Genomic DNA, 20,521 nt, shown 5'->3' with positions numbered 1-20,521 from the left:
TAGCCATGTATGGAGGTACTGTAGAGTGAAAATCAAGTTTCAAATGGGCAGTGATCCCTGTGCCTGGATAGCTCAGTCGGTAGAGCATCAGACTTTTAATCTGAGGGTCCAGGGTTCAAGTCACTGTTCAGGCGTACCTTTGCTTCTTTTACAAAAAATTAAGCAGGAAATATGAATTGCTCATTCTAATATGTGCTATTTCTGATGGCATCGCAACCCTGGGCAATATGACTCTAAGGTAGTGGAGTCCAGAGTTCTTGGAGGCTTTGCCAACATTTCAAGCCTGACTGTGCTTCTAAATAGCATGAAATAGCAATCTTTGTACAAAGTTTTAACATTGGGGAGACAGATTGGTCGAAAAAAAAGCAGACAGGCGCTGCTGAGATTCAAACTCAGGATCTCCTGTTTACTAGACAGGCGCTTTAACCAACTAAGCCACAGCACCTTTTTTGCATCTGGTCTCCTTTCCTTCCTCATGTAATCATTTAGAAGTGAAATCCACTTTTTTTAAGGCTAGGCTTCTGTTGCAATATAACTTTTCAAAATGTTTTCCAATTGACTGAAACTCCATTGCACAAAACGAGCATGTCAGTAATCGTCGATTTAGAGTGGACTGCATTGCCCAGTGTGTGCATTGAGGAGCACATGTTCGTCTTTACTGGGGAGCAAGTTTGCACTCATGAATGTGGCAAAACATTCAAATCCGTAAGTGGGTGACCATTAAAGTCCTACATGCTGCAAATCTCTATATCTGGATACGGAATGACTGAAAAAAGTTATGTCTCCAGTGTCAAAATGTGTGTAATGCACTAGTAATTCATTTCCTTTATTGACCAGTGAGGTAGCCATGTATGGAGGTGCTGTAGAGTGAAAATCAAGTTTCAAATGGGCAGTGATCCCTGTGCCTGGATAGCTCAGTCGGTAGAGCATCAGACTTTTAATCTGAGGGTCCAGGGTTCAAGTCCCTGTTCAGGCGTACCTTTGCTTCTTTTACAAAAAATTAAGCAGGAAATATGAATTGCTCATTCTAATATGTGCTATTTCTGATGGCATCGCAACCTTGGGCAATATGACTCTAAGGTAGTGGAGTCCAGAGTTCTTGGATGCTTTGCCAACATTTCAAGCCTGACTGTGCTTCTAAATAGCATGAAATAGCAATCTTTGTACAAAGTTTTAACATTGGGGAGACAGATTGGTCGAAAAAAAAGCAGACAGGCGCTGGTGAGATTCGAACTCAGGATCTCCTGTTTACTAGACAGGCGCTTTAACCAACTAAGCCACAGCACCTTTTTTGCATCTGGTCTCCTTTCCTTCCTCATGTAATCATTTAGAAGTGAAATCCACTTTTTTAAGGCTGGGCTTCTGTTGCAATATAACTTTTCAAAATGTTTTCCAATTGACTGAAACTCCATTGCACAAAACGAGCATGTCATTAATCGTCGATTTAGAGTGGACTGCATTGCCCAGTGTGTGCATTGAGGAGCACATGTTCGTCTTTACTGGGGAGCAAGTTTGCACTCATGAATGTGGCAAAACATTCAAATCCGTAAGTGGGTGACCATTAAAGTCCTACATGCTGCAAATCTCTATATCTGGATATGGAATGACTGAAAAAAGTTATGTCTCCAGTGTCAAAATGTGTGTAATGCACTAGTAATTCATTTCCTTTATTGACCAGTGAGGTAGCCATGTATGGAGGTGCTGTAGAGTGAAAATCAAGTTTCAAATGGGCAGTGATCCCTGTGCCTGGATAGCTCAGTCGGTAGAGCATCAGACTTTTAATCTGAGGGTCCAGGGTTCAAGTCCCTGTTCAGGCGTACCTTTGCTTCTTTTACAAAAAATTAAGCAGGAAATATGAATTGCTCATTCTAATATGTGCTATTTCTGATGGCATCGCAACCTTGGGCAATATGACTCTAAGGTAGTGGAGTCCAGAGTTCTTGGATGCTTTGCCAACATTTCAAGCCTGACTGTGCTTCTAAATAGCATGAAATAGCAATCTTTGTACAAAGTTTTAATATTGGGGAGACAGATTGGTCGAAAAAAAAGCAGACAGGCGCTGCTGAGATTTGAACTCAGGATCTCCTGTTTACTAGACAGGCGCTTTAACCAACTAAGCCGCAGCACCTTTTTTGCATCTGGTCTCCTTTCCTTCCTCATGTAATCATTTAGAAGTGAAATACACTTTTTTAAGGCTGGGCTTCTGTTGCAATATAACTTTTCAAAATGTTTTCCAATTGACTGAAACTCCATTGCACAAAACGAGCATGTCATTAATCGTCGATTTAGAGTGGACTGCATTGCCCAGTGTGTGCATTGAGGAGCACATGTTCGTCTTTACTGGGGAGCAAGTTTGCACTCATGAATGTGGCAAAACATTCAAATCCATAAGTGGGTGACCATTAAAGTCCTACATGCTGCAAATCTCTATATCTGGATACGGAATGACTGAAAAAAGTTATGTCTCCAGTGTCAAAATGTGTGTAATGCACTAGTAATTCATTTCCTTTATTGACCAGTGAGGTAGCCATGTATGGAGGTGCTGTAGAGTGAAAATCAAGTTTCAAATGGGCAGTGATCCCTGTGCCTGGATAGCTCAGTCGGTAGAGCATCAGACTTTTAATCTGAGGGTCCAGGGTTCAAGTCCCTGTTCAGGCGTACCTTTGCTTCTTTTACAAAAAATTAAGCAGGAAATATGAATTGCTCATTCTAATATGTGCTATTTCTGATGGCATCGCAACCTTGGGCAATATGACTCTAAGGTAGTGGAGTCCAGAGTTCTTGGATGCTTTGCCAACATTTCAAGCCTGACTGTGCTTCTAAATAGCATGAAATAGCAATCTTTGTACAAAGTTTTAATATTGGGGAGACAGATTGGTCGAAAAAAAAGCAGACAGGCGCTGCTGAGATTCGAACTCAGGATCTCCTGTTTACTAGACAGGCACTTTAACCAACTAAGCCACAGCACCTTTTTTGCATCTGGTTTCCTTTCCTTCCTCATGTAATCATTTAGAAGTGAAATCCACTTTTTTAAGGCTGGGCTTCTGTTGCAATATAACTTTTCAAAATGTTTTCCAATTGACTGAAACTCCATTGCACAAAACGAGCATGTCATTAATCGTCGATTTAGAGTGGACTGCATTGCCCAGTGTGTGCATTGAGGAGCACATGTTCGTCTTTACTGGGGAGCAAGTTTGCACTCATGAATGTGGCAAAACATTCAAATCCGTAAGTGGGTGAACATTAAAGTCCTAGATGCTGCAAATCTCTATATCTGGATACGGAATGACTGAAAAAAGTTATGTCTCCAGTGTCAAAATGTGTGTAATGCACTAGTAATTAATTTCCTTTATTGACCAGTGAGGTAGCCATGTATGGAGGTGCTGTAGAGTGAAAATCAAGTTTCAAATGGGCAGTGATCCCTGTGCCTGGATAGCTCAGTCGGTAGAGCATCAGACTTTTAATCTGAGGGTCCAGGGTTCAAGTCACTGTTCAGGTGTACCTTTGCTTCTTTTACAAAAAATTAAGCAGGAAATATGAATTGCTCATTCTAATATGTGCTATTTCTGATGGCATCGCAACCTTGGGCAATATGACTCTAAGGTAGTGGAGTCCAGAGTTCTTGGAGGCTTTGCCAACATTTCAAGCCTGACTGTGCTTCTAAATAGCATGAAATAGCAATCTTTGTACAAAGTTTTAACATTGGGGAGACAGATTGGTCGAAAAAAAAGCAGACAGGCGCTGCTGAGATTCAAACTCAGGATCTCCTGTTTACTAGACAGGCGCTTTAACCAACTAAGCCACAGCACCTTTTTTGCATCTGGTCTCCTTTCCTTCCTCATGTAATCATTTAGAAGTGAAATCCACTTTTTTTAAGGCTAGGCTTCTGTAGCAATATAACTTTTCAAAATGTTTTCCAATTGACTGAAACTCCATTGCACAAAACGAGCATGTCATTAATCGTCGATTTAGAGTGGACTGCATTGCCCAGTGTGTGCATTGAGGAGCACATGTTCGTCTTTACTGGGGAGCAAGTTTGCACTCATGAATGTGGCAAAACATTCAAATCCGTAAGTGGGTGAACATTAAAGTCCTAGATGCTGCAAATCTCTATATCTGGATACGGAATGACTGAAAAAAGTTATGTCTCCAGTGTCAAAATGTGTGTAATGCACTAGTAATTCATTTCCTTTATTGACCAGTGAGGTAGCCATGTATGGAGGTGCTGTAGAGTGAAAATCAAGTTTCAAATGGGCAGTGATCCCTGTGCCTGGATAGCTCAGTCGGTAGAGCATCAGAATTTTCATCTGAGGGTCCAGGGTTCAAGTCCCTGTTCAGGCGTACCTTTGCTTCTTTTACAAAAAATTAAGCAGGAAATATGAATTGCTCATTCTAATATGTGCTATTTCTGATGGCATCGCAACCTTGGGCAATATGACTCTAAGGTAGTGGAGTCCAGAGTTCTTGGATGCTTTGCCAACATTTCAAGCCTGACTGTGCTTCTAAATAGCATGAAATAGCAATCTTTGTACAAAGTTTTAATATTGGGGAGACAGATTGGTCGAAAAAAAAGCAGACAGGCGCTGCTGAGATTTGAACTCAGGATCTCCTGTTTACTAGACAGGCGCTTTAACCAACTAAGCCGCAGCACCTTTTTTGCATCTGGTCTCCTTTCCTTCCTCATGTAATCATTTAGAAGTGAAATCCACTTTTTTAAGGCTGGGCTTCTGTTGCAATATAACTTTTCAAAATGTTTTCCAATTGACTGAAACTCCATTGCACAAAACGAGCATGTCATTAATCGTCGATTTAGAGTGGACTGCATTGCCCAGTGTGTGCATTGAGGAGCACATGTTCGTCTTTACTGGGGAGCAAGTTTGCACTCATGAATGTGGCAAAACATTCAAATCTGTAAGTGGGTGAACATTAAAGTCCTAGATGCTGCAAATCTCTATATCTGGATACGGAATGACTGAAAAAAGTTATGTCTCCAGTGTCAAAATGTGTGTAATGCACTAGTAATTCATTTCCTTTATTGCCCAGTGAGGTAGCCATGTATGGAGGTGCTGTAGAGTGAAAATCAAGTTTCAAATGGGCAGTAATCCCTGTGCCTGGATAGCTCAGTCGGTAGAGCATCAGACTTTTAATCTGAGAGTCCAGGGTTCAAGTCCCTGTTCAGGCGTACCTTTGCTTCTTTTACAAAAAATTAAGCAGGAAATATGAATTGCTCATTCTAATATGTGCTATTTCTGATGGCATCGCAACCTTGGGCAATATGACTCTAAGGTAGTGGAGTCCAGAGTTCTTGGATGCTTTGCCAACATTTCAAGCCTGACTGTGCTTCTAAATAGCATGAAATAGCAATCTTTGTACAAAGTTTTAATATTGGGGAGACAGATTGGTCGAAAAAAAAGCAGACAGGCGCTGCTGAGATTCGAACTCAGGATCTCCTGTTTACTAGACAGGCGCTTTAACCAACTAAGCCGCAGCACCTTTTTTGCATCTGGTCTCCTTTCCTTCCTCATGTAATCATTTAGAAGTGAAATCCACTTTTTTAAGGCTGGGCTTCTGTTGCAATATAACTTTTCAAAATGTTTTCCAATTGACTGAAACTCCATTGCACAAAACGAGCATGTCATTAATCGTCGATTTAGAGTGGACTGCATTGCCCAGTGTGTGCATTGAGGAGCACATGTTCGTCTTTACTGGGGAGCAAGTTTGCACTCATGAATGTGGCAAAACATTCAAATCCGTAAGTGGGTGACCATTAAAGTCCTACATGCTGCAAATCTCTATATCTGGATACGGAATGACTGAAAAAAGTTATGTCTCCAGTGTCAAAATGTGTGTAATGCACTAGTAATTCATTTCCTTTATTGACCAGTGAGGTAGCCATGTATGGAGGTGCTGTAGAGTGAAAATCAAGTTTCAAATGGGCAGTGATCCCTGTGCCTGGATAGCTCAGTCGGTAGAGCATCAGACTTTTAATCTGAGGGTCCAGGGTTCAAGTCCCTGTTCAGGCGTACCTTTGCTTCTTTTACAAAAAATTAAGCAGGAAATATGAATTGCTCATTCTAATATGTGCTATTTCTGATGGCATCGCAACCTTGGGCAATATGACTCTAAGGTAGTGGAGTCCAGAGTTCTTGGAGGCTTTGCCAACATTTCAAGCCTGACTGTGCTTCTAAATAGCATGAAATAGCAATCTTTGTACAAAGTTTTAACATTGGGGAGACAGATTGGTCGAAAAAAAAGCAGACAGGCGCTGCTGAGATTCAAACTCAGGATCTCCTGTTTACTAGACAGGCACTTTAACCAACTAAGCCACAGCACCTTTTTTGCATCTGGTCTCCTTTCCTTCCTCATGTAATCATTTAGAAGTGAAATCCACTTTTTTTAAGGCTAGGCTTCTGTAGCAATATAACTTTTCAAAATGTTTTCCAATTGACTGAAACTCCATTGCACAAAACGAGCATGTCATTAATCGTCGATTTAGAGTGGACTGCATTGCCCAGTGTGTGCATTGAGGAGCACATGTTCGTCTTTACTGGGGAGCAAGTTTGCACTCATGAATGTGGCAAAACATTCAAATCCGTAAGTGGGTGAACATTAAAGTCCTAGATGCTGCAAATCTCTATATCTGGATACGGAATGACTGAAAAAAGTTATGTCTCCAGTGTCAAAATGTGTGTAATGCACTAGTAATTCATTTCCTTTATTGCCCAGTGAGGTAGCCATGTATGGAGGTGCTGTAGAGTGAAAATCAAGTTTCAAATGGGCAGTGATCCCTGTGCCTGGATAGCTCAGTCGGTAGAGCATCAGACTTTTCATCTGAGGGTCCAGGGTTCAAGTCCCTGTTCAGGCGTACCTTTGCTTCTTTTACAAAAAATTAAGCAGGAAATATGAATTGCTCATTCTAATATGTGCTATTTCTGATGGCATCGCAACCTTGGGCAATATGACTCTAAGGTAGTGGAGTCCAGAGTTCTTGGATGCTTTGCCAACATTTCAAGCCTGACTGTGCTTCTAAATAGCATGAAATAGCAATCTTTGTACAAAGTTTTAATATTGGGGAGACAGATTGGTCGAAAAAAAAGCAGACAGGCGCTGCTGAGATTTGAACTCAGGATCTCCTGTTTACTAGACAGGCGCTTTAACCAACTAAGCCGCAGCACCTTTTTTGCATCTGGTCTCCTTTCCTTCCTCATGTAATCATTTAGAAGTGAAATCCACTTTTTTAAGGCTGGGCTTCTGTTGCAATATAACTTTTCAAAATGTTTTCCAATTGACTGAAACTCCATTGCACAAAACGAGCATGTCATTAATCGTCGATTTAGAGTGGACTGCATTGCCCAGTGTGTGCATTGAGGAGCACATGTTCGTCTTTACTGGGGAGCAAGTTTGCACTCATGAATGTGGCAAAACATTCAAATCCGTAAGTGGGTGAACATTAAAGTCCTAGATGCTGCAAATCTCTATATCTGGATACGGAATGTCTGAAAAAAGTTATGTCTCCAGTGTCAAAATGTGTGTAATGCACTAGTAATTCATTTCCTTTATTGACCAGTGAGGTAGCCATGTATGGAGGTACTGTAGAGTGAAAATCAAGTTTCAAATGGGCAGTGATCCCTGTGCCTGGATAGCTCAGTCGGTAGAGCATCAGACTTTTAATCTGAGGGTCCAGGGTTCAAGTCACTGTTCAGGCGTACCTTTGCTTCTTTTACAAAAAATTAAGCAGGAAATATGAATTGCTCATTCTAATATGTGCTATTTCTGATGGCATCGCAACCTTGGGCAATATGACTCTAAGGTAGTGGAGTCCAGAGTTCTTGGAGGCTTTGCCAACATTTCAAGCCTGACTGTGCTTCTAAATAGCATGAAATAGCAATCTTTGTACAAAGTTTTAACATTGGGGAGACAGATTGGTCGAAAAAAAAGCAGACAGGCGCTGCTGAGATTTGAACTCAGGATCTCCTGTTTACTAGACAGGCGCTTTAACCAACTAAGCCGCAGCACCTTTTTTGCATCTGGTCTCCTTTCCTTCCTCATGTAATCATTTAGAAGTGAAATACACTTTTTTAAGGCTGGGCTTCTGTTGCAATATAACTTTTCAAAATGTTTTCCAATTGACTGAAACTCCATTGCACAAAACGAGCATGTCATTAATCGTCGATTTAGAGTGGACTGCATTGCCCAGTGTGTGCATTGAGGAGCACATGTTCGTCTTTACTGGGGAGCAAGTTTGCACTCATGAATGTGGCAAAACATTCAAATCCGTAAGTGGGTGAACATTAAAGTCCTAGATGCTGCAAATCTCTATATCTGGATACGGAATGACTGAAAAAAGTTATGTCTCCAGTGTCAAAATGTGTGTAATGCACTAGTAATTCATTTCCTTTATTGCCCAGTGAGGTAGCCATGTATGGAGGTGCTGTAGAGTGAAAATCAAGTTTCAAATGGGCAGTAATCCCTGTGCCTGGATAGCTCAGTCGGTAGAGCATCAGACTTTTAATCTGAGGGTCCAGGGTTCAAGTCCCTGTTCAGGCGTACCTTTGCTTCTTTTACAAAAAATTAAGCAGGAAATATGAATTGCTCATTCTAATATGTGCTATTTCTGATGGCATCGCAACCTTGGGCAATATGACTCTAAGGTAGTGGAGTCCAGAGTTCTTGGATGCTTTGCCAACATTTCAAGCCTGACTGTGCTTCTAAATAGCATGAAATAGCAATCTTTGTACAAAGTTTTAATATTGGGGAGACAGATTGGTCGAAAAAAAAGCAGACAGGCGCTGCTGAGATTCGAACTCAGGATCTCCTGTTTACTAGACAGGCGCTTTAACCAACTAAGCCGCAGCACCTTTTTTGCATCTGGTCTCCTTTCCTTCCTCATGTAATCATTTAGAAGTGAAATCCACTTTTTTAAGGCTGGGCTTCTGTTGCAATATAACTTTTCAAAATGTTTTCCAATTGACTGAAACTCCATTGCACAAAACGAGCATGTCATTAATCGTCGATTTAGAGTGGACTGCATTGCCCAGTGTGTGCATTGAGGAGCACATGTTCGTCTTTACTGGGGAGCAAGTTTGCACTCATGAATGTGGCAAAACATTCAAATCCGTAAGTGGGTGACCATTAAAGTCCTACATGCTGCAAATCTCTATATCTGGATACGGAATGACTGAAAAAAGTTATGTCTCCAGTGTCAAAATGTGTGTAATGCACTAGTAATTCATTTCCTTTATTGACCAGTGAGGTAGCCATGTATGGAGGTGCTGTAGAGTGAAAATCAAGTTTCAAATGGGCAGTGATCCCTGTGCCTGGATAGCTCAGTCGGTAGAGCATCAGACTTTTAATCTGAGGGTCCAGGGTTCAAGTCACTGTTCAGGCGTACCTTTGCTTCTTTTACAAAAAATTAAGCAGGAAATATGAATTGCTCATTCTAATATGTGCTATTTCTGATGGCATCGCAACCTTGGGCAATATGACTCTAAGGTAGTGGAGTCCAGAGTTCTTGGATGCTTTGCCAACATTTCAAGCCTGACTGTGCTTCTAAATAGCATGAAATAGCAATCTTTGTACAAAGTTTTAATATTGGGGAGACAGATTGGTCGAAAAAAAAGCAGACAGGCGCTGGTGAGATTCGAACTCAGGATCTCCTGTTTACTAGACAGGCGCTTTAACCAACTAAGCCACAGCACCTTTTTTGCATCTGGTCTCCTTTCCTTCCTCATGTAATCATTTAGAAGTGAAATCCACTTTTTTAAGGCTGGGCTTCTGTTGCAATATAACTTTTCAAAATGTTTTCCAATTGACTGAAACTCCATTGCACAAAACGAGCATGTCAGTAATCGACGATTTAGAGTGGACTGCATTGCCCAGTGTGTGCATTGAGGAGCACATGTACGTCTTTACTGGTGAGCAAGTTTGCACTCATGAATGCGGCAAAACATTCAAATGCGTGGGCTGGATGACCATTAAAGTCCTACATGCTGCAAATCTCTATATCTGGATACGGAATGACTGAAAAAAGTTATGTCTCCAGTGTCAAAATGTGTGTAATGCACTAGTAATTCATTTCCTTTATTGACCAGTGAGGTAGCCATGTATGGAGGTGCTGTAGAGTGAAAATCAAGTTTCAAATGGCAGTGATCCCTGTGCCTGGATAGCTCAGTCGGTAGAGCATCAGACTTTTAATCTGAGGGTCCAGGGTTCAAGTCCCTGTTCAGGCGTACCTTTGCTTCTTTTACAATAAATTAAGCAGGAAATATGAATTGCTCATTCTAATATTTGCTATTTCTGATGGCATCACAACCTTGGGCAATATGACTCTAAGGTAGTGGAGACCAGAGTTCTTGGGTGCTTTGCCAACATTTCAAGCCTGACTGTGCTTCTAAATAGCATGAAATAGCAATCTTTGTACAAAGTTTTAATATTGGGGAGACAGATTGGTCGAAAAAAAAAGCAGAGAGGCGCTGCTGAGATTCGAACTCAGGATCTCCTTTTTACTAGACAGGCGCTTTAACCAACTAAGCCACAGCACCTTTTTTGCATCTGGTCTCCTTTCCTTCCTCATGTAATCATTTAGAAGTGAAATCCACTTTTTTTTAAGGCTGGGCTTCTGTTGCAATATAACTTTTCAAAATGTTTTCCAATTGACTGAAACTCCATTGCACAAAACGAGCATGTCATTAATCGTCGATTTAGAGTGGACTGCATTGCCCAGTGTGTGCATTGAGGAGCACATGTTCGTCTTTAATGGGGAGCAAGTTTGCACTCATGAATGTGGCAAAACATTCAAATCCGTAAGTGGGTGAACATTAAAGTCCTAGATGCTGCAAATCTCTATATCTGGATACGGAATGACTGAAAAAAGTTATGTCTCCAGTGTCAAAATGTGTGTAATGCACTAGTAATTCATTTCCTTTATTGACCAGTGAGGTAGCCATGTATGGAGGTGCTGTAGAGTGAAAATCAAGTTTCAAATGGGCTGTGATCCCTGTGCCTGGATAGCTCAGTTGGTAGAGCATCAGACTTTTAATCTGAGGGTCCAGGGTTCAAGTCCCTGTTCAGGCGTACCTTTGCTTCTTTTACAAAAAATTAAGCAGGAAATATGAATTGCTCATTCTAATATGTGCTATTTCTGATGGCATCGCAACCTTGGGCAATATGACTCTAAGGTAGTGGAGTCCAGAGTTCTTGGATGCTTTGCCAACATTTCAAGCCTGACTGTGCTTCTAAATAGCATGAAATAGCAATCTTTGTACAAAGTTTTAATATTGGGGAGACAGATTGGTCGAAAAAAAAGCAGACAGGCGCTGCTGAGATTCAAACTCAGGATCTCCTGTTTACTAGACAGGCGCTTTAACCAACTAAGCCGCAGCACCTTTTTTGCATCTGGTCTCCTTTCCTTCCTCATGTAATCATTTAGAAGTGAAATCCACTTTTTTAAGGCTGGGCTTCTGTTGCAATATAACTTTTCAAAATGTTTTCCAATTGACTGAAACTCCATTGCACAAAACGAGCATGTCATTAATCGTCGATTTAGAGTGGACTGCATTGCCCAGTGTGTGCATTGAGGAGCACATGTTCGTCTTTACTGGGGAGCAAGTTTGCACTCATGAATGTGGCAAAACATTCAAATCCGTAAGTGGGTGAACATTAAAGTCCTAGATGCTGCAAATCTCTATATCTGGATACGGAATGTCTGAAAAAAGTTATGTCTCCAGTGTCAAAATGTGTGTAATGCACTAGTAATTCATTTCCTTTATTGACCAGTGAGGTAGCCATGTATGGAGGTACTGTAGAGTGAAAATCAAGTTTCAAATGGGCAGTGATCCCTGTGCCTGGATAGCTCAGTCGGTAGAGCATCAGACTTTTAATCTGAGGGTCCAGGGTTCAAGTCACTGTTCAGGCGTACCTTTGCTTCTTTTACAAAAAATTAAGCAGGAAATATGAATTGCTCATTCTAATATGTGCTATTTCTGATGGCATCGCAACCCTGGGCAATATGACTCTAAGGTAGTGGAGTCCAGAGTTCTTGGAGGCTTTGCCAACATTTCAAGCCTGACTGTGCTTCTAAATAGCATGAAATAGCAATCTTTGTACAAAGTTTTAACATTGGGGAGACAGATTGGTCGAAAAAAAAGCAGACAGGCGCTGCTGAGATTCAAACTCAGGATCTCCTGTTTACTAGACAGGCGCTTTAACCAACTAAGCCACAGCACCTTTTTTGCATCTGGTCTCCTTTCCTTCCTCATGTAATCATTTAGAAGTGAAATCCACTTTTTTTAAGGCTAGGCTTCTGTTGCAATATAACTTTTCAAAATGTTTTCCAATTGACTGAAACTCCATTGCACAAAACGAGCATGTCAGTAATCGTCGATTTAGAGTGGACTGCATTGCCCAGTGTGTGCATTGAGGAGCACATGTTCGTCTTTACTGGGGAGCAAGTTTGCACTCATGAATGTGGCAAAACATTCAAATCCGTAAGTGGGTGACCATTAAAGTCCTACATGCTGCAAATCTCTATATCTGGATACGGAATGACTGAAAAAAGTTATGTCTCCAGTGTCAAAATGTGTGTAATGCACTAGTAATTCATTTCCTTTATTGACCAGTGAGGTAGCCATGTATGGAGGTGCTGTAGAGTGAAAATCAAGTTTCAAATGGGCAGTGATCCCTGTGCCTGGATAGCTCAGTCGGTAGAGCATCAGACTTTTAATCTGAGGGTCCAGGGTTCAAGTCCCTGTTCAGGCGTACCTTTGCTTCTTTTACAAAAAATTAAGCAGGAAATATGAATTGCTCATTCTAATATGTGCTATTTCTGATGGCATCGCAACCTTGGGCAATATGACTCTAAGGTAGTGGAGTCCAGAGTTCTTGGATGCTTTGCCAACATTTCAAGCCTGACTGTGCTTCTAAATAGCATGAAATAGCAATCTTTGTACAAAGTTTTAATATTGGGGAGACAGATTGGTCGAAAAAAAAGCAGACAGGCGCTGCTGAGATTCGAACTCAGGATCTCCTGTTTACTAGACAGGCGCTTTAACCAACTAAGCCGCAGCACCTTTTTTGCATCTGGTCTCCTTTCCTTCCTCATGTAATCATTTAGAAGTGAAATCCACTTTTTTAAGGCTGGGCTTCTGTTGCAATATAACTTTTCAAAATGTTTTCCAATTGACTGAAACTCCATTGCACAAAACGAGCATGTCATTAATCGTCGATTTAGAGTGGACTGCATTGCCCAGTGTGTGCATTGAGGAGCACATGTTCGTCTTTACTGGGGAGCAAGTTTGCACTCATGAATGTGGCAAAACATTCAAATCCGTAAGTGGGTGACCATTAAAGTCCTACATGCTGCAAATCTCTATATCTGGATACGGAATGACTGAAAAAAGTTATGTCTCCAGTGTCAAAATGTGTGTAATGCACTAGTAATTCATTTCCTTTATTGACCAGTGAGGTAGCCATGTATGGAGGTGCTGTAGAGTGAAAATCAAGTTTCAAATGGGCAGTGATCCCTGTGCCTGGATAGCTCAGTCGGTAGAGCATCAGACTTTTAATCTGAGGGTCCAGGGTTCAAGTCCCTGTTCAGGCGTACCTTTGCTTCTTTTACAAAAAATTAAGCAGGAAATATGAATTGCTCATTCTAATATGTGCTATTTCTGATGGCATCGCAACCTTGGGCAATATGACTCTAAGGTAGTGGAGTCCAGAGTTCTTGGATGCTTTGCCAACATTTCAAGCCTGACTGTGCTTCTAAATAGCATGAAATAGCAATCTTTGTACAAAGTTTTAACATTGGGGAGACAGATTGGTCGAAAAAAAAGCAGACAGGCGCTGGTGAGATTCGAACTCAGGATCTCCTGTTTACTAGACAGGCGCTTTAACCAACTAAGCCACAGCACCTTTTTTGCATCTGGTCTCCTTTCCTTCCTCATGTAATCATTTAGAAGTGAAATCCACTTTTTTAAGGCTGGGCTTCTGTTGCAATATAACTTTTCAAAATGTTTTCCAATTGACTGAAACTCCATTGCACAAAACGAGCATGTCATTAATCGTCGATTTAGAGTGGACTGCATTGCCCAGTGTGTGCATTGAGGAGCACATGTTCGTCTTTACTGGGGAGCAAGTTTGCACTCATGAATGTGGCAAAACATTCAAATCCGTAAGTGGGTGACCATTAAAGTCCTACATGCTGCAAATCTCTATATCTGGATATGGAATGACTGAAAAAAGTTATGTCTCCAGTGTCAAAATGTGTGTAATGCACTAGTAATTCATTTCCTTTATTGACCAGTGAGGTAGCCATGTATGGAGGTGCTGTAGAGTGAAAATCAAGTTTCAAATGGGCAGTGATCCCTGTGCCTGGATAGCTCAGTCGGTAGAGCATCAGACTTTTAATCTGAGGGTCCAGGGTTCAAGTCCCTGTTCAGGCGTACCTTTGCTTCTTTTACAAAAAATTAAGCAGGAAATATGAATTGCTCATTCTAATATGTGCTATTTTTGATGGCATCGCAACCTTGGGCAATATGGCTCTAAGGTAGTGGAGTCCAGAGTTCTTGGATGCTTTGCCAACATTTCAAGCCTGACTGTGCTTCTAAATAGCATGAAATAGCAATCTTTGTACAAAGTTTTAATATTGGGGAGACAGATTGGTCGAAAAAAAAGCAGACAGGCGCTGCTGAGATTTGAACTCAGGATCTCCTGTTTACTAGACAGGCGCTTTAACCAACTAAGCCGCAGCACCTTTTTTGCATCTGGTCTCCTTTCCTTCCTCATGTAATCATTTAGAAGTGAAATACACTTTTTTAAGGCTGGGCTTCTGTTGCAATATAACTTTTCAAAATGTTTTCCAATTGACTGAAACTCCATTGCACAAAACGAGCATGTCATTAATCGTCGATTTAGAGTGGACTGCATTGCCCAGTGTGTGCATTGAGGAGCACATGTTCGTCTTTACTGGGGAGCAAGTTTGCACTCATGAATGTGGCAAAACATTCAAATCCGTAAGTGGGTGAACATTAAAGTCCTAGATGCTGCAAATCTCTATATCTGGATACGGAATGACTGAAAAAAGTTATGTCTCCAGTGTCAAAATGTGTGTAATGCACTAGTAATTCATTTCCTTTATTGACCAGTGAGGTAGCCATGTATGGAGGTGCTGTAGAGTGAAAATCAAGTTTCAAATGGGCAGTAATCCCTGTGCCTGGATAGCTCAGTCGGTAGAGCATCAGACTTTTAATCTGAGGGTCCAGGGTTCAAGTCCCTGTTCAGGCGTACCTTTGCTTCTTTTACAAAAAATTAAGCAGGAAATATGAATTGCTCATTCTAATATGTGCTATTTCTGATGGCATCGCAACCTTGGGCAATATGACTCTAAGGTAGTGGAGTCCAGAGTTCTTGGATGCTTTGCCAACATTTCAAGCCTGACTGTGCTTCTAAATAGCATGAAATAGCAATCTTTGTACAAAGTTTTAATATTGGGGAGACAGATTGGTCGAAAAAAAAGCAGACAGGCGCTGCTGAGATTCGAACTCAGGATCTCCTGTTTACTAGACAGGCGCTTTAACCAACTAAGCCGCAGCACCTTTTTTGCATCTGGTCTCCTTTCCTTCCTCATGTAATCATGTAGAAGTGAAATCCACTTTTTTAAGGCTGGGCTTCTGTTGCAATATAACTTTTCAAAATGTTTTCCAATTGACTGAAACTCCATTGCACAAAACGAGCATGTCAGTAATCGACGATTTAGAGTGGACTGCATTGCCCAGTGTGTGCATTGAGGAGCACATGTACGTCTTTACTGGTGAGCAAGTTTGCACTCATGAATGCGGCAAAACATTCAAATGCGTGGGCTGGATGAAAATTAAAGTCCGACATGCTGCAAATCTCTATATCTGGATACGGAATGACTGAAAAAAGTTATGTCTCCAGTGTCAAAATGTGTGTAATGCACTAGTAATTCATTTCCTTTATTGACCAGTGAGGTAGCCATGTATGGAGGTGCTGTAGAGTGAAAATCAAGTTTCAAATGGCAGTGATCCCTGTGCCTGGATAGCTCAGTCGGTAGAGCATCAGACTTTTAATCTGAGGGTCCAGGGTTCAAGTCCCTGTTCAGGCGTACCTTTGCTTCTTTTACAATAAATTAAGCAGGAAATATGAATTGCTCATTCTAATATTTGCTATTTCTGATGGCATCGCAACCTTGGGCAATATGACTCTAAGGTAGTGGAGACCAGAGTTCTTGGGTGCTTTGCCAACATTTCAAGCCTGACTGTGCTTCTAAATAGCATGAAATAGCAATCTTTGTACAAAGTTTTAATATTGGGGAGACAGATTGGTCGAAAAAAAAAGCAGAGAGGCGCTGCTGAGATTCAAACTCAGGATCTCCTTTTTACTAGACAGGCGCTTTAACCAACTAAGCCACAGCACCTTTTTTGCATCTGGTCTCCTTTCCTTCCTCATGTAATCATTTAGAAGTGAAATCCACTTTTTTTTAAGGCTGGGCTTCTGTTGCAATATAACTTTTCAAAATGTTTTCCAATTGACTGAAACTCCATTGCACAAAACGAGCATGTCATTAATCGTCGATTTAGAGTGGACTGCATTGCCCAGTGTGTGCATTGAGGAGCACATGTTCGTCTTTAATGGGGAGCAAGTTTGCACTCATGAATGTGGCAAAACATTCAAATCCGTAAGTGGGTGAACATTAAAGTCCTAGATGCTGCAAATCTCTATATCTGGATACGGAATGACTGAAAAAAGTTATGTCTCCAGTGTCAAAATGTGTGTAATGCACTAGTAATTCATTTCCTTTATTGACCAGTGAGGTAGCCATGTATGGAGGTGCTGTAGAGTGAAAATCAAGTTTCAAATGGGCAGTGATCCCTGTGCCTGGATAGCTCAGTTGGTAGAGCATCAGACTTTTAATCTGAGGGTCCAGGGTTCAAGTCCCTGTTCAGGCGTACCTTTGCTTCTTTTACAAAAAATTAAGCAGGAAATATGAATTGCTCATTCTAATATGTGCTATTTCTGATGGCATCGCAACCTTGGGCAATATGACTCTAAGGTAGTGGAGTCCAGAGTTCTTGGATGCTTTGCCAACATTTCAAGCCTGACTGTGCTTCTAAATAGCATGAAATAGCAATCTTTGTACAAAGTTTTAATATTGGGGAGACAGATTGGTCGAAAAAAAAAGCAGACAGGCGCCGCTGAGATTCAAACTCAGGATCTCCTGTTTACTAGACAGGCGCTTTAACCAACTAAGCCGCAGCACCTTTTTTGCATCTGGTCTCCTTTCCTTCCTCATGTAATCATTTAGAAGTGAAATCCACTTTTTTAAGGCTGGGCTTCTGTTGCAATATAACTTTTCAAAATGTTTTCCAATTGACTGAAACTCCATTGCACAAAACGAGCATGTCATTAATCGTCGATTTAGAGTGGACTGCATTGCCCAGTGTGTGCATTGAGGAGCACATGTTCGTCTTTACTGGGGAGCAAGTTTGCACTCATGAATGTGGCAAAACATTCAAATCCGTAAGTGGGTGAACATTAAAGTCCTAGATGCTGCAAATCTCTATATCTGGATACGGAATGTCTGAAAAAAGTTATGTCTCCAGTGTCAAAATGTGTGTAATGCACTAGTAATTCATTTCCTTTATTGACCAGTGAGGTAGCCATGTATGGAGGTACTGTAGAGTGAAAATCAAGTTTCAAATGGGCAGTGATCCCTGTGCCTGGATAGCTCAGTCGGTAGAGCATCAGACTTTTAATCTGAGGGTCCAGGGTTCAAGTCACTGTTCAGGCGTACCTTTGCTTCTTTTACAAAAAATTAAGCAGGAAATATGAATTGCTCATTCTAATATGTGCTATTTCTGATGGCATCGCAACCTTGGGCAATATGACTCTAAGGTAGTGGAGTCCAGAGTTCTTGGAGGCTTTGCCAACATTTCAAGCCTGACTGTGCTTCTAAATAGCATGAAATAGCAATCTTTGTACAAAGTTTTAACATTGGGGAGACAGATTGGTCGAAAAAAAAGCAGACAGGCGCTGCTGAGATTCAAACTCAGGATCTCCTGTTTACTAGACAGGCGCTTTAACCAACTAAGCCACAGCACCTTTTTTGCATCTGGTCTCCTTTCCTTCCTCATGTAATCATTTAGAAGTGAAATCCACTTTTTTTAAGGCTAGGCTTCTGTTGCAATATAACTTTTCAAAATGTTTTCCAATTGACTGAAACTCCATTGCACAAAACGAGCATGTCAGTAATCGTCGATTTAGAGTGGACTGCATTGCCCAGTGTGTGCATTGAGGAGCACATGTTCGTCTTTACTGGGGAGCAAGTTTGCACTCATGAATGTGGCAAAACATTCAAATCCGTAAGTGGGTGACCATTAAAGTCCTACATGCTGCAAATCTCTATATCTGGATACGGAATGACTGAAAAAAGTTATGTCTCCAGTGTCAAAATGTGTGTAATGCACTAGTAATTCATTTCCTTTATTGACCAGTGAGGTAGCCATGTATGGAGGTGCTGTAGAGTGAAAATCAAGTTTCAAATGGGCAGTGATCCCTGTGCCTGGATAGCTCAGTCGGTAGAGCATCAGACTTTTAATCTGAGGGTCCAGGGTTCAAGTCCCTGTTCAGGCGTACCTTTGCTTCTTTTACAAAAAATTAAGCAGGAAATATGAATTGCTCATTCTAATATGTGCTATTTCTGATGGCATCGCAACCTTGGGCAATATGACTCTAAGGTAGTGGAGTCCAGAGTTCTTGGATGCTTTGCCAACATTTCAAGCCTGACTGTGCTTCTAAATAGCATGAAATAGCAATCTTTGTACAAAGTTTTAATATTGGGGAGACAGATTGGTCGAAAAAAAAGCAGACAGGCGCTGCTGAGATTTGAACTCAGGATCTCCTGTTTACTAGACAGGCGCTTTAACCAACTAAGCCGCAGCACCTTTTTTGCATCTGGTCTCCTTTCCTTCCTCATGTAATCATTTAGAAGTGAAATACACTTTTTTAAGGCTGGGCTTCTGTTGCAATATAACTTTTCAAAATGTTTTCCAATTGACTGAAACTCCATTGCACAAAACGAGCATGTCATTAATCGTCGATTTAGAGTGGACTGCATTGCCCAGTGTGTGCATTGAGGAGCACATGTTCGTCTTTACTGGGGAGCAAGTTTGCACTCATGAATGTGGCAAAACATTCAAATCCGTAAGTGGGTGAACATTAAAGTCCTAGATGCTGCAAATCTCTATATCTGGATACGGAATGACTGAAAAAAGTTATGTCTCCAGTGTCAAAATGTGTGTAATGCACTAGTAATTCATTTCCTTTATTGCCCAGTGAGGTAGCCATGTATGGAGGTGCTGTAGAGTGAAAATCAAGTTTCAAATGGGCAGTAATCCCTGTGCCTGGATAGCTCAGTCGGTAGAGCATCAGACTTTTAATCTGAGGGTCCAGGGTTCAAGTCCCTGTTCAGGCGTACCTTTGCTTCTTTTACAAAAAATTAAGCAGGAAATATGAATTGCTCATTCTAATATGTGCTATTTCTGATGGCATCGCAACCTTGGGCAATATGACTCTAAGGTAGTGGAGTCCAGAGTTCTTGGATGCTTTGCCAACATTTCAAGCCTGACTGTGCTTCTAAATAGCATGAAATAGCAATCTTTGTACAAAGTTTTAATATTGGGGAGACAGATTGGTCGAAAAAAAAGCAGACAGGCGCTGCTGAGATTCGAACTCAGGATCTCCTGTTTACTAGACAGGCGCTTTAACCAACTAAGCCGCAGCACCTTTTTTGCATCTGGTCTCCTTTCCTTCCTCATGTAATCATTTAGAAGTGAAATCCACTTTTTTAAGGCTGGGCTTCTGTTGCAATATAACTTTTCAAAATGTTTTCCAATTGACTGAAACTCCATTGCACAAAACGAGCATGTCATTAATCGTCGATTTAGAGTGGACTGCATTGCCCAGTGTGTGCATTGAGGAGCACATGTTCGTCTTTACTGGGGAGCAAGTTTGCACTCATGAATGTGGCAAAACATTCAAATCCGTAAGTGGGTGAACATTAAAGTCCTAGATGCTGCAAATCTCTATATCTGGATACGGAATGTCTGAAAAAAGTTATGTCTCCAGTGTCAAAATGTGTGTAATGCACTAGTAATTCATTTCCTTTATTGACCAGTGAGGTAGCCATGTATGGAGGTACTGTAGAGTGAAAATCAAGTTTCAAATGGGCAGTGATCCCTGTGCCTGGATAGCTCAGTCGGTAGAGCATCAGACTTTTAATCTGAGGGTCCAGGGTTCAAGTCACTGTTCAGGCGTACCTTTGCTTCTTTTACAAAAAATTAAGCAGGAAATATGAATTGCTCATTCTAATATGTGCTATTTCTGATGGCATCGCAACCCTGGGCAATATGACTCTAAGGTAGTGGAGTCCAGAGTTCTTGGAGGCTTTGCCAACATTTCAAGCCTGACTGTGCTTCTAAATAGCATGAAATAGCAATCTTTGTAC

General features: G+C 41.1%; 15 non-coding genes across 15 annotated transcripts; all 15 read left to right on the top strand.

Annotated features, from left to right (window-relative positions):
- Nucleotides 1–903: 903 nt before the first annotated feature.
- TRNAK-UUU (transfer RNA lysine (anticodon UUU)) lies at nucleotides 904–976 on the top strand. The gene has a single exon. It is a non-coding gene; the product is annotated as a tRNA-Lys (tRNA).
- Nucleotides 977–1,744: 768 nt separating this feature from the next.
- On the top strand, nucleotides 1,745–1,817 carry TRNAK-UUU (transfer RNA lysine (anticodon UUU)). The gene has a single exon. It is a non-coding gene; the product is annotated as a tRNA-Lys (tRNA).
- A 768-nt stretch (nucleotides 1,818–2,585) lies between these two features.
- Nucleotides 2,586–2,658, top strand: TRNAK-UUU (transfer RNA lysine (anticodon UUU)). The gene has a single exon. It is a non-coding gene; the product is annotated as a tRNA-Lys (tRNA).
- A 3,292-nt stretch (nucleotides 2,659–5,950) lies between these two features.
- Nucleotides 5,951–6,023, top strand: TRNAK-UUU (transfer RNA lysine (anticodon UUU)). The gene has a single exon. It is a non-coding gene; the product is annotated as a tRNA-Lys (tRNA).
- A 2,451-nt stretch (nucleotides 6,024–8,474) lies between these two features.
- Nucleotides 8,475–8,547, top strand: TRNAK-UUU (transfer RNA lysine (anticodon UUU)). Its single transcript has one exon. It is a non-coding gene; the product is annotated as a tRNA-Lys (tRNA).
- Nucleotides 8,548–10,156: 1,609 nt separating this feature from the next.
- On the top strand, nucleotides 10,157–10,229 carry TRNAK-UUU (transfer RNA lysine (anticodon UUU)). The gene has a single exon. It is a non-coding gene; the product is annotated as a tRNA-Lys (tRNA).
- Nucleotides 10,230–11,000: 771 nt separating this feature from the next.
- On the top strand, nucleotides 11,001–11,073 carry TRNAK-UUU (transfer RNA lysine (anticodon UUU)). The gene has a single exon. It is a non-coding gene; the product is annotated as a tRNA-Lys (tRNA).
- A 1,610-nt stretch (nucleotides 11,074–12,683) lies between these two features.
- Nucleotides 12,684–12,756, top strand: TRNAK-UUU (transfer RNA lysine (anticodon UUU)). The gene has a single exon. It is a non-coding gene; the product is annotated as a tRNA-Lys (tRNA).
- Nucleotides 12,757–13,524: 768 nt separating this feature from the next.
- Nucleotides 13,525–13,597, top strand: TRNAK-UUU (transfer RNA lysine (anticodon UUU)). The gene has a single exon. It is a non-coding gene; the product is annotated as a tRNA-Lys (tRNA).
- Nucleotides 13,598–14,365: 768 nt separating this feature from the next.
- Nucleotides 14,366–14,438, top strand: TRNAK-UUU (transfer RNA lysine (anticodon UUU)). The gene has a single exon. It is a non-coding gene; the product is annotated as a tRNA-Lys (tRNA).
- A 768-nt stretch (nucleotides 14,439–15,206) lies between these two features.
- On the top strand, nucleotides 15,207–15,279 carry TRNAK-UUU (transfer RNA lysine (anticodon UUU)). The gene has a single exon. It is a non-coding gene; the product is annotated as a tRNA-Lys (tRNA).
- Nucleotides 15,280–16,047: 768 nt separating this feature from the next.
- TRNAK-UUU (transfer RNA lysine (anticodon UUU)) lies at nucleotides 16,048–16,120 on the top strand. The gene has a single exon. It is a non-coding gene; the product is annotated as a tRNA-Lys (tRNA).
- A 771-nt stretch (nucleotides 16,121–16,891) lies between these two features.
- Nucleotides 16,892–16,964, top strand: TRNAK-UUU (transfer RNA lysine (anticodon UUU)). Its single transcript has one exon. It is a non-coding gene; the product is annotated as a tRNA-Lys (tRNA).
- A 1,611-nt stretch (nucleotides 16,965–18,575) lies between these two features.
- On the top strand, nucleotides 18,576–18,648 carry TRNAK-UUU (transfer RNA lysine (anticodon UUU)). Its single transcript has one exon. It is a non-coding gene; the product is annotated as a tRNA-Lys (tRNA).
- A 768-nt stretch (nucleotides 18,649–19,416) lies between these two features.
- Nucleotides 19,417–19,489, top strand: TRNAK-UUU (transfer RNA lysine (anticodon UUU)). The gene has a single exon. It is a non-coding gene; the product is annotated as a tRNA-Lys (tRNA).
- The last annotated feature ends 1,032 nt before the right edge of the window (nucleotides 19,490–20,521 follow it).

The sequence above is a fragment of the Ambystoma mexicanum genome, unplaced genomic scaffold (assembly GCF_040938575.1).
Source record: "Ambystoma mexicanum isolate Mex_15411 unplaced genomic scaffold, UKY_AmexF1_1 Mex_scaf1, whole genome shotgun sequence".
NCBI lineage: Eukaryota > Metazoa > Chordata > Amphibia > Caudata > Ambystomatidae > Ambystoma > Ambystoma mexicanum.
This window is presented reverse-complemented; position numbering and strand designations above follow the sequence as displayed.